Here is a 12,026-nt window from a genome sequence, read left to right on the forward strand (position 1 = left end):
CGAAACCCAACCACTCTCGAGGCAGCCCGACAAGGTAGACGGCCTCTCTTTGTCCACCCCTACGGAGGAAGGCGGCCACAGGTTGAAGGAGTCAGACGAAGAGAACGGAAAAGAAGCCAAAGAGGTAAGAAACGAATGAGCGAGGTTGGGGGGTCGTGTAATGGGATTTTGTAAAAACCTAAAAAGACCGCAGGATCGTACATTATTTTCTTTCTGGGAATCTTTCCAGAGCTCAACAAGGCCTTCCTTGAGGACCCTAAACCCCAGGACGACGTTGTGTCAGAACGAAGATGAAATGGATCCACCTTGGTTTTGCTCAACACCGATACAAACCACTGAAGATGATGCGAAGGACGATGGCTACGAGGAATTTAGAAGGAGGCTTGGTATGGAACTGGCTGAGCCAGTCCCATGTCATCAGCGTAAAAAAGGTCTGCGTTCGATTGTGCGCGTTGTTGTTTATGCCACACCCGCTCACGACACTGTCCTCAAGCACTGCCTCCGGGAAAAGCTTTTTGAAGACTGTGAGGCCTGTGTCATAGGTGCACCAGGCCAAAGGCACCAGGACTTGGTGGCCCCTTACAGACTAACACAGATTTTGGAGCATATGCTTCAAAATGTCTCTCGAAAAAATTCTGTCTGAATTGTTCTGGGCCTGGAGCTTCAGGCACCTCAGTCCCCTCCTTAATAGGGCCCTGGGCACGTCCAGCGCCCTCTCACCTGCAGCAGCTCCAGCACCGGCTGCTGACACGTCCCCTCCAGCTGTGTGTTGAGGGTGCCAGCCCGGGAAATCTTCTCCCCCAGCCGGGTGGCATTTTCCTCCCCCCTCGGCCCGATCTCCTGGGCCAGCTCTCCCAGGCGTGCCAGCAGGAGGCGCTCTTGTTCAGCCAGGAACTCCCACGCCACCAGCTGCCTCTCCACGGCCGTCTGCCGCTGGGGTGCGCAGAGGGGCCGGGCTGGCCACGGGGAGAGGGACACAGGACGTGGGCTGTTCCGCGCTGCCCGGGGCTTTTCATTCACAACTCAGCCGGGCCTAGCCAGCTCGCAGCCCCGAAAGAAGGCAGCCCCAGCGACTCCTGTGAGGAACAGCGAACAGGAGCAGCTCACAGGCAGCTCGCCTTTGGGAGGAGCCACATACCTGTTTTCACCTTTCTTGTACGGGGTTTCTCTTGTGCCCTCCAAGGCAGCACTAGAAACAAATAAGGGATCTCTGTCAAGGGAGAAACGGAGAGTGACGTGGCTGGGGAGAGCTCTGTTGTGACCTGCGTGGCATGTGCCGTGTTTGTCTTCCTCCCGAATGATAGAAAGGATTTTCTCTGGCCCAAGGGGAAGCTGGGAGCCATTTTAGAAGAGAAGGTGAAAGGACTTGAGGCACAAATCCCAACCCTCAGGTCCATCAGAGAAGGTGAAAGGACTTGAGGCACAAATCCCAACCCTCAGGTCCATCAGAGAAGGTGAAGACTTTCTGGACAGAAGGCAACAGATAATACTGCAGGTACAGCAGGCTGCCCAAAACAAGGAGGAGAACTGCAAGCGAGTTACCTCCAGGAGGAGGAGAAAACCAGTTCAAGTCTCTCCAATTGCCGTGGAGTTAAGTAGCTGCTTTCAGCCTCTCTCTGAAATCACAGAGCAGCAGCTTGGGCCTTGCAGAGCTGAAATCACAGGGTTGTGCCTCAGGGCAATCCCCAGCAGCGTGATTGCTAAGGGAGGGACGATGGCAGTGGATGAGAGCAGGGGGTTGCTGCCGAGGTGTGTGGTTGACACCGGTTCTGCGGTCCGGTGGTCTGATGGTGTGAAGAAGTGGGTCTGTCCCACCAAAGCTCACCTAATAAATTATTTTGCTAGTCTTTAAAGTGCATGATGGGGTCAAATTTAGCTACGACAGATGAGGAAAGGGATCTTGGACTTATAGTGGATAGTTCTCTGAAGACATCCACGCAGTGTGCAGCAGCAGTTAGTAAGGCAAATAGGATGTTAGGAATTATTAAAAAAGGGATCGATAAGAAGACAAAAGATATCATACTTCCCCTATATAAAACTATGGTACGCCCACATCTTGAGTACTGCGTGCAGCTGTGGTCTCCTCACCTCAAAAAAGATATATTGGCATTAGAAAAGGTTCAGAAAAGGGCGACTAAGATGATTAGGGGCTTGGAACGGGTCCCATATGGGGAGAGGCTAGAGAGACTGGGACTTTTCAGTTTGGAAAAGAGGCGATTGAGGGGCGATATGATAGAGGTATATAAAATCATGAATGGTGTGGAGAAAGTGAATATAGAAAAATTATTTACCTTTTCCCATAATACAAGAACTAGGGGACACCAAATGAAATTGATGGGTAGTAGGTTCAAAACTAATAAAAGGAAATTTTTCTTCACACAGCGCACAGGCAACCTGTGGAACTCCTTGCCCGAGGAGGCTGTGAAGGCCAGGACTCTATTAGGGTTTAAAAAAGAGCTTGATAAATTTTTGCAGGTTAGGTCCATAAATGGCTATTAGCCAGGGATAAAGTATGGTGCCCTAGCCTTCAGAACAAGGGCAGGAGATGGATGGCAGGAGATAAATCACTTGATCATTGTCTTCTGTTCTCCTTCTCTGGGGCACCTGGCATTGGCCACCGTCGGCAGATGGGGTGCTGGGCTGGATGGACCTTTGGTCTGACCCAGTATGGCCATTCTTATGTTCTTATGCTACTTGACTACTTTTTGTTTTGGTTCTGCAGTCCATACAGGGTTAACAGCTCGATGGCGTCATCACGCTGCAGCGAGGGGACAGGCTTCATGCAGATTATGTGATCACTTAGGCAGCGAAACAACCACCACAGAGGCAGCTCGCAGGTCTGGTGGAATAACTCGTTTTAAAGCTGAATTATCTGGTGGGAGAGGTTTTGCTTTGACCAGCTACAAAGGAGCTGCAGGATGAAGAAAGTAGGTGTATTTGCCGATCTGTAAAAATCTTGTTGCAAGGCTCACATGTGTTGCATTCGGGTGACTCGTCGTGACGTGTAAAAGTGTCCAGATGGGTGGGCTGCGTAAAATTTTTCAAAAGTTGTATCACTTCTTGGCGTTTTGGCTAAGATCAAGTGTAGTAAAATACTCCCCTTTTTGATTTTCTCCTAGGGATGGGGAGGAATTCAAAGGCCAATATCTTATATTGTTTATGACTTTAAAGTATTTTCCCCTTTTTCTTGTCAGGGTAGAGATTGGTTAAAAGGCCGATATTTTATATTATCTCTTGTTTGTAACTGTGTTTTGTTGTCTATCTGAGACTAGTTGGGTTTCTTATGTAAGTACTAAGATACTGTTTACTGTATATTACGCTCCATAATCTGTTCTAGTTTCTCAGATGATATATCCCTGTGTATGTGAATTTGTTAAGCTCCTTGCTGTATTTGAAACATTCCCTCATTAAAACTCATTTAATCTGTTCTTATCAGTTTAATATCTGATACGTCCTCTATCTGAGGACTATATATTAAATGGATTTTTGGAACAGGGAGATGGAATAGGGGCTTGCTCCATCCACTCCACGCATCGACCTGGTATTGCAGTACTTCCAGGAACAGTGCACCTTCCTTCGGGGAGAAATACTCTTGGTAAAAAAATAGAATTTAACTCTAAAGGTTTTGTTCTTCTAAACCAAAAACAGAGTTCTTTGTATGTAAATTTCTTGTAAAAATCATTTATGCTTTTATGTCCAGGTTGGGTTTTTACTTGCCCAAAACTTTGAAATTACCATAGAAATGACTATTATAAAAACTACTAAGCGAACACTGAAATACCTATTTAGCATTTTTCAAAGCAGTTAAATGCATATTTAGCACCTCATTAGCAAGGCCATGGTTGGGTCACCTTGCAATTGCGGCGCTGGTTTAGGTGGGGGTCTTTTCCAAAAGAACCCCGGCAACTTCAAAATCCCCTTATTCCTATCAGCAAATTAAAATAAGGGGATTTCCACATCTGGACCAGCTGCGCAGCGCGAGTTGCTGCAATTTCCAAGTGCTGCCCCCCCCCCCCCCCCCCCCCCGCATTCTAAAGAGAGTCTCATTAGTAATCTTCAAAATGGCTATTTGCATGGACACTTTGAAGTTTTGGGCTAGTGTAGACAAAGCCACTTTGTTTGATGTGACTCTTGATTTCTCCCCTTCCTACCGCTCTTCTGATGTGCCCACTTTGATTCTGATTTGTCAACCTTGATGACTAGTTTTGGTTGTCTGTGCCTTAAATATTGAGTCTTATGGTCTGAAGATGGAGGGTCTATTCCAGAAAAGCTCACCGCTTAATAAATTATTTTGTTAGCCTTCAAAATGCTAAGAGACTGCTCTTTTTTTTTGCAGAGAAAAGAATCCAAGTGTTTGTGAGAAGCAGGTCTGCTCTAGGTCAGCAGGCCTCCAGGGCTGGTGAAAGCAGAGGGCTGCAACTCCCCTTCATCAGCACTCCCATGAGAAAAATTGTTCCAGTCCCCCTGGTCAGACCTGGTTTGGTTAACCAATAAGAACAGATTGAAAGTTTTTGATTGTGCAGGTTTAAGACTAAGAGGAGACGCAACTGAAGACAGTTGGCAGTTTTTCCATGGGCCGTTATTAAGGGCCTAAAAGCAAGCAAGCTGCACCCCTGTAGTATAAAACTCTTTCAGTTCTGTGTAATGTTCACCTGTATCTGACATTGAATTCAGTGTGATGGTTTTGAAATTAACTTGCTGTTCAGTCTCAGTACTGATTGTAGCTGTGCGAATGAAAGCTCCTTGTTGTGGGAGTGAGAATGGATGCTGTATGTGTGCGAGACTGTCACCAGCTGTTCCAGGAAGCGATCAGGACAGACCCTTCCTGCTGCGGATCATTACAAGGTGAGCAGTGGGCAACCCTAGAGAAGGAGAGAGGAAGTGAGAAACAGTCCTCAGTCAGCAGTAGCAGGCTGGGCCAATAGAAGACGAGCCTGTAGAGTGAGAGGGAAAAGGTGAGCGGTGGGCGCATTGCCACCTAGAAAGGCTGGCGCACTCTGGGATGAAGCGGGACTTTGCCCACGAGAGCTTATGCTCCAGAATGTTAGTCTCTGAGGTGCCCCAGGACTTGTTGTTCTTACAGTGCACGGCAGGGCAGTCCCAAGGGGGTATTAACCCTGAGCGAAATGCAAGTCCCCTCTCTCATGCGCTCTGCTCCCGCTTGTCCTCCTCCCCGCCCCCGCCCCCCCCAGCTGTTGGTCACCCCTTGGAAACAAGGCTGGGATGTTGGCCCAGCTGGGTTGATGCTTCCTCTGTAAAACCCGGGTTCAGACTCAGCCTTCCCGTTAACTTTTCCCAGGCACCTGTGAAATGAATTTGTTCCCTGCACCCCTCGTGAAATGTGACAAGTCCCCTCCATATCAGTAGTCTGACAAAGCGTGGGGGGGGGGTGAGGCCAAGGGGTTTGGCGTGTGGGAGGGGGGCTCAGGGCTGGTGCAGAGGGTTGGGGGTGAGGGTGCTGCCTGGGCATGCGGGCTCTGGGGTGGAGCCAGGTCTAAAGGGCTTGGGGTGCTGGCTGGCCCCGGGCTACAGCAGAGAGGACCCCCCCCCCAGCTCTCCCCCCCAACACAGCCCCCAGGCTGAGGCAGGGGGAGGCGCCACATCGGGCTGGGCTGGGAGATCGGCATCCCTCCCCTGCCCTCAGTGGGTCTGGGACTGATGGGGGCTTCCCTGGGCCGGGGGGTTCCCCAGCTGCAGCAGGTTCCTGCCAGGCTGGGGCGCCTTTCCCATGACCGCGGCAGGCTCGGGCCAGTTGGGTCCCACAGCGCCCTGCTTGCAGGGAACGGCGCCCCAGGTGACCTCCGAGAGCAGCGTTCACCCCCAGCGGGGCTAAGCGGCGCCACGTGTCCCCCACCCCCGGGAGCAGCCCCAGCTCCTCGCCCCCACCAGGAGGCCCGGCCCTGGCACAGCCGAGCTCCCTGCACAGCGGCCAACACCCCATTAGCTCAGCGTCCCGGAAGGGGCTGGCTGGGGAGCCCCGTTACTCCTGGAGCAGCAGCCGGGTGAGGCAGGGCACATCCCCTTCGCGTCCCTCTTCCTCAGGGTGTACGGGAGCTATTATTCCCCTCTGCTCATAGGCGTAAAGAGACTTTGAAGTAGGCAGGATCCTTCTGTAAAGGAGCCTCGTCTGGACGAACTGCGTACCCGGTGGGGGGGGGGGGGGGCATCACCCATGAGGTGCAGCATGGTCCAAGAATCAGAAGAGTGCATGAGGTAGTGGTTGCGACACTCCCCAACTTGGGGTCCATCTTTTCATTCCATGGTTGGCCAAGATGGAAGGGAAGTGGAACTTCAGCAATAGTACAAAAGGTGGGTGGAAGCCAATGCTTCCACTTAGCCCAGTCCTGTATCGTGTTCGTCATCTCGTCACGTGTCCTCGTTCCCCATATTCCGTGTTGGCTGGGTCGTGGTCGATGAGTGGAAAGGGAATGAGGGAGGAACGCACTGCGAAGGGAGGCAGAGAGGAAAAGAAAAAAAGAAAAGGGAGGCTAGGGAAGGGGTAAGGAGATGGCTTCTCTCTGTGTAGTAGGGCCCGTTAGATGAGTTCTGGGTAGTTGGGCAGTTATTTGTCCTGATATTGGCGCAGGCCTGTAATATGCTCTGTGTAGACGTCCTGGGACCATCTGATGGCATCTGACACCATTAGCTGTCGCATGAGGCGGGCATAGTGGCGGCTGATGCCGCAGGCCTGGAGGACCATTTTGTTCTGGGGGTCCCAGGCCCCCAGGGCACCCACCAGCAGGGCATGTACCTCCACTTTGTAGCCCTGTGTCCTTAGTGTATTTGCTAGCGGTGTGTATTTATCTAGCGTCTTTGCCCTTGCTTCCCGGAAGGCCACTGACAGGTTTTCAAAGGGGATGGAGACATCCACCATGGTGATCTTCTTTGCCTGCTCGTTAGTTATTACGATGTCTGGTCTGAGCAGGCTTTTGGTGTCCGGGATGATGCAGTCCACTGTCACTCCACCCAGGGCTGCCGGGAGGGCCTTGATAAATCAATCTAGGATTGCGTTATGCTGTAGTTGCCAGGTCCTGGAGAGAACCAGACATCCACAGAGAACATGGCACAGAGTATCCTTAGAGTATCCACATCCTCTGTTACACTTCCCATGCTGGATGGCTCTGTTGAGATGGATGCAGTTCAACCACGCACAGTGCATAAAATACCATTGTGCCAAACAGATAAAGTTACTAGTCAACAAACAAGTAGGCCAAGATTACTGACACTTCATTTGCAGGTGATCTCAAACACTACACTTGACCTTGATTTTTCTTTCTTTGTTTCTTTCTTTATATTTTTTTTAAAAAAAAAAAAAGCAGGGGGGGGGGGTAACTTAATGCTATGAACATTTTACACAGCCCACCTGTCTGGACACTTTTGTATGTCATGACGACTAAAGCCAATGCATCACATGTGAGCATTGCAACAAGATTTTCACAGATTGGCAAGTACACGGACGTTCTTCATCCTGCAGCTCCTTTCTAGCTGGTCAAAGCAAAACCTCTCCCACCAGATAATTCAGCTCTAAAACAAGTTATTCCACCAGACCTGTGAGCTGCATCTGTGGTGGTTGTTTCTCTCCCTAAGCGATCAGCTAATCTGCATAAAGCCCGACCCCTCGTTGCAGCCGTTTGACGAGTTCTGCCATGTTTGCCAGCTGCCTGTTGGGCCGGAGGTGTCTCTGTTGCACAGGTTTTCTGCACTGAGGGCAGGAGGCCGTTGGGTTGGGTCCCTCCCAGCACTGGCTGATGCAGGCTCCGCAGAAGTTGTGCCCACACTCCAGAGTGACCGGGGCTGTGAAATACTGCAGACAGACGGGACATGTGGCTTCTTCCTGGAGACTTTCCAGGGGGCTCCCTGCAGCCATGGCTCCCTCTGGGCTGGGGAACAGGGTGAGTTTCCCTTTCCTGAGCTCACACTGTGCCCCACCTTCAGCAAGTGCTGTGCGTTTTTCCCTTCCTGGAACAGACTCGGTTGTTTGCTGAATTGGAAGGTGCCAGTGGTAACAATTCCGCCCTGGAGGCTTTGGTGAAAAACGTGCACATGTGATGCATTGGCTTTAGTCGTCATGACATACAAAAGTGTCCAGACAGGTGGGCTGTGTAAAATGTTGATAGCATTAAGTCACCCCCCCCCTTTTTTTTTTTTAAAAATAGAAAGAAAGGTCAAGGTCAAGTGTAGTATTTGAGATCACCTGCAAATGAAGTGTCAGTAATCTTGGCCTACTTGTTTGTTGGCTAGTAACTTTATCTGTTTTGCACAATGGTATTTTATGCACTGTGCGTGGTTGAACTGCATCCATCTCAACAGAGCCATCCAGCATGGGAAGTGTAACAGAGGATGTGGATACTCTAAGGATACTCTGTGCCATGTTCTCTGTGGATGTCTGGTTCTCTCCAGGACCTGGCAACTACAGCATAACGCAATCCTAGATTGATTTATCAAGGCCCTCCCGGCAGCCCTGGGTGGAGTGACAGTGGACTGCATCATCCCGGACACCAAAAGCCTGCTCAGACCAGACATCGTAATAACTAACGAGCAGGCAAAGAAGATCACCATGGTGGATGTCTCCATCCCCTTTGAAAACCTGTCAGTGGCCTTCCGGGAAGCAAGGGCAAAGACGCTAGATAAATACACACCGCTAGCAAATACACTAAGGACACAGGGCTACAAAGTGGAGGTACATGCCCTGCTGGTGGGTGCCCTGGGGGCCTGGGACCCCCAGAACAAAATGGTCCTCCAGGCCTGCGGCATCAGCCGCCACTATGCCCGCCTCATGCGACAGCTAATGGTGTCAGATGCCATCAGATGGTCCCAGGACGTCTACACAGAGCATATTACAGGCCTGCGCCAATATCAGGACAAATAACTGCCCAACTACCCAGAACTCATCTAACGGGCCCTACTACACAGAGAGAAGCCATCTCCTTACCCCTTCCCTAGCCTCCCTTTTCTTTTTTTCTTTTCCTCTCTGCCTCCCTTCGCAGTGCGTTCCTCCCTCATTCCCTTTCCACTCATCGACCACGACCCAGCCAACACGGAATATGGGGAACGAGGACACGTGACGAGATGACGAACACGATACAGGACTGGGCTAAGTGGAAGCATTGGCTTCCACCCACCTTTTGTACTATTGCTGAAGTTCCACTTCCCTTCCATCTTGGCCAACCATGGAATGAAAAGATGGACCCCAAGTTGGGGAGTGTCGCAACCACTACCTCATGCACTCTTCTGATTCTTGGACCATGCTGCACCTCATGGGTGATGCCCCCCCCCCCCCACCGGGTACGCAGTTCGTCCAGACGAGGCTCCTTTACAGAAGGATCCTGCCTACTTCAAAGTCTCTTTACGCCTATGAGCAGAGGGGAATAATAGCTCCCGTACACCCTGAGGAAGAGGGACGCGAAGGGGATGTGCCCTGCCTCACCCGGCTGCTGCTCCAGGAGTAACGGGGCTCCCCAGCCAGCCCCTTCCGGGACGCTGAGCTAATGGGGTGTTGGCCGCTGTGCAGGGAGCTCGGCTGTGCCAGGGCCGGGCCTCCTGGTGGGGGCGAGGAGCTGGGGCTGCTCCCGGGGGTGGGGGACACGTGGCGCCGCTTAGCCCCGCTGGGGGTGAACGCTGCTCTCGGAGGTCACCTGGGGCGCCGTTCCCTGCAAGCAGGGCGCTGTGGGACCCAACTGGCCCGAGCCTGCCGCGGTCATGGGAAAGGCGCCCCAGCCTGGCAGGAACCTGCTGCAGCTGGGGAACCCCCCGGCCCAGGGAAGCCCCCATCAGTCCCAGACCCACTGAGGGCAGGGGAGGGATGCCGATCTCCCAGCCCAGCCCGATGTGGCGCCTCCCCCTGCCTCAGCCTGGGGGCTGTGTTGGGGGGGAGAGCTGGGGGGGGGTCCTCTCTGCTGTAGCCCGGGGCCAGCCAGCACCCCAAGCCCTTTAGACCTGGCTCCACCCCAGAGCCCGCATGCCCAGGCAGCACCCTCACCCCCAACCCTCTGCACCAGCCCTGAGCCCCCCTCCCACACGCCAAACCCCTTGGCCTCACCCCCCCCCCACGCTTTGTCAGACTACTGATATGGAGGGGACTTGTCACATTTCACGAGGGGTGCAGGGAACAAATTCATTTCACAGGTGCCTGGGAAAAGTTAACGGGAAGGCTGAGTCTGAACCCGGGTTTTACAGAGGAAGCATCAACCCAGCTGGGCCAACATCCCAGCCTTGTTTCCAAGGGGTGACCAACAGCTGGGGGGGGCGGGGGCGGGGAGGAGGACAAGCGGGAGCAGAGCGCATGAGAGAGGGGACTTGCATTTCGCTCAGGATTAATACCCCCTTGGGACTGCCCTGCCGTGCACTGTAAGAACAACAAGTCCTGGGGCACCTCAGAGACTAACATTCTGGAGCATAAGCTCTCGTGGGCAAAGTCCCGCTTCATCCCAGAGTGCGCCAGCCTTTCTAGGTGGCAATGCGCCCACCGCTCACCTTTTCCCTCTCACTCTACAGGCTCGTCTTCTATTGGCCCAGCCTGCTACTGCTGACTGAGGACTGTTTCTCACTTCCTCTCTCCTTCTCTAGGGTTGCCCACTGCTCACCTTGTAATGATCCGCAGCAGGAAGGGTCTGTCCTGATCGCTTCCTGGAACAGCTGGTGACAGTCTCGCACACATACAGCATCCATTCTCACTCCCACAACAAGGAGCTTTCATTCGCACAGCTACAATCAGTACTGAGACTGAACAGCAAGTTAATTTCAAAACCATCACACTGAATTCAATGTCAGATACAGGTGAACATTACACAGAACTGAAAGAGTTTTATACTACAGGGGTGCAGCTTGCTTGCTTTTAGGCCCTTAATAACGGCCCATGGAAAAACTGCCAACTGTCTTCAGTTGCGTCTCCTCTTAGTCTTAAACCTGCACAATCAAAAACTTTCAATCTGTTCTTATTGGTTAACCAAACCAGGTCTGACCAGGGGGACTGGAACAATTTTTCTCATGGGAGTGCTGATGAAGGGGAGTTGCAGCCCTCTGCTTTCACCAGCCCTGGAGGCCTGCTGACCTAGAGCAGACCTGCTTCTCACAAACACTTGGATTCTTTTCTCTGCAAAAAAAAAGAGCAGTCTCTTAGCATTTTGAAGGCTAACAAAATAATTTATTAAGCGGTGAGCTTTTCTGGAATAGACCCTCCATCTTCAGACCATAAGACTCAATATTTAAGGCACAGACAACCAAAACTAGTCATCAAGGTTGACAAATCAGAATCAAAGTGGGCACATCAGAAGAGCGGTAGGAAGGGGAGAAATCAAGAGTCACATCAAACAAAGTGGCTTTGTCTACACTAGCCCAAAACTTCAAAGTGTCCATGCAAATAGCCATTTTGAAGATTACTAATGAGACTCTCTTTAGAATGCGGGGGGGGGGGGGGGGGGGCAGCACTTGGAAATTGCAGCAACTCGCGCTGCGCAGCTGGTCCAGATGTGGAAATCCCCTTATTTTAATTTGCTGATAGGAATAAGGGGATTTTGAAGTTGCCGGGGTTCTTTTGGAAAAGACCCCCACCTAAACCAGCGCCGCAATTGCAAGGTGACCCAACCATGGCCTTGCTAATGAGGTGCTAAATATGCATTTAACTGCTTTGAAAAATGCTAAATAGGTATTTCAGTGTTCGCTTAGTAGTTTTTATAATAGTCATTTCTATGGTAATTTCAAAGTTTTGGGCAAGTAAAAACCCAACCTGGACATAAAAGCATAAATGATTTTTACAAGAAATTTACATACAAAGAACTCTGTTTTTGGTTTAGAAGAACAAAACCTTTAGAGTTAAATTCTATTTTTTTACCAAGAGTATTTCTCCCCGAAGGAAGGTGCACTGTTCCTGGAAGTACTGCAATACCAGGTCGATGCGTGGAGTGGATGGAGCAAGCCCCTATTCCATCTCCCTGTTCCAAAAATCCATTTAATATATAGTCCTCAGATAGAGGACGTATCAGATATTAAACTGATAAGAACAGATTAAATGAGTTTTAATGAGGGAA

General features: G+C 51.2%; 2 pseudogenes; one reads left to right on the forward strand and one right to left on the reverse strand.

Moving 5' to 3' along the window:
- The first annotated feature begins 3,399 nt into the window (after positions 1–3,399).
- On the forward strand, positions 3,400–3,575 carry LOC142025414 (U2 spliceosomal RNA; annotated as a pseudogene).
- An 8,275-nt stretch (positions 3,576–11,850) lies between these two features.
- On the reverse strand, positions 11,851–12,026 carry LOC142025313 (U2 spliceosomal RNA; annotated as a pseudogene).

The sequence above is a fragment of the Carettochelys insculpta genome, chromosome 22 (genome assembly GCF_033958435.1).
Source record: "Carettochelys insculpta isolate YL-2023 chromosome 22, ASM3395843v1, whole genome shotgun sequence".
NCBI classification, from domain to species: Eukaryota; Metazoa; Chordata; order Testudines; family Carettochelyidae; genus Carettochelys; species Carettochelys insculpta.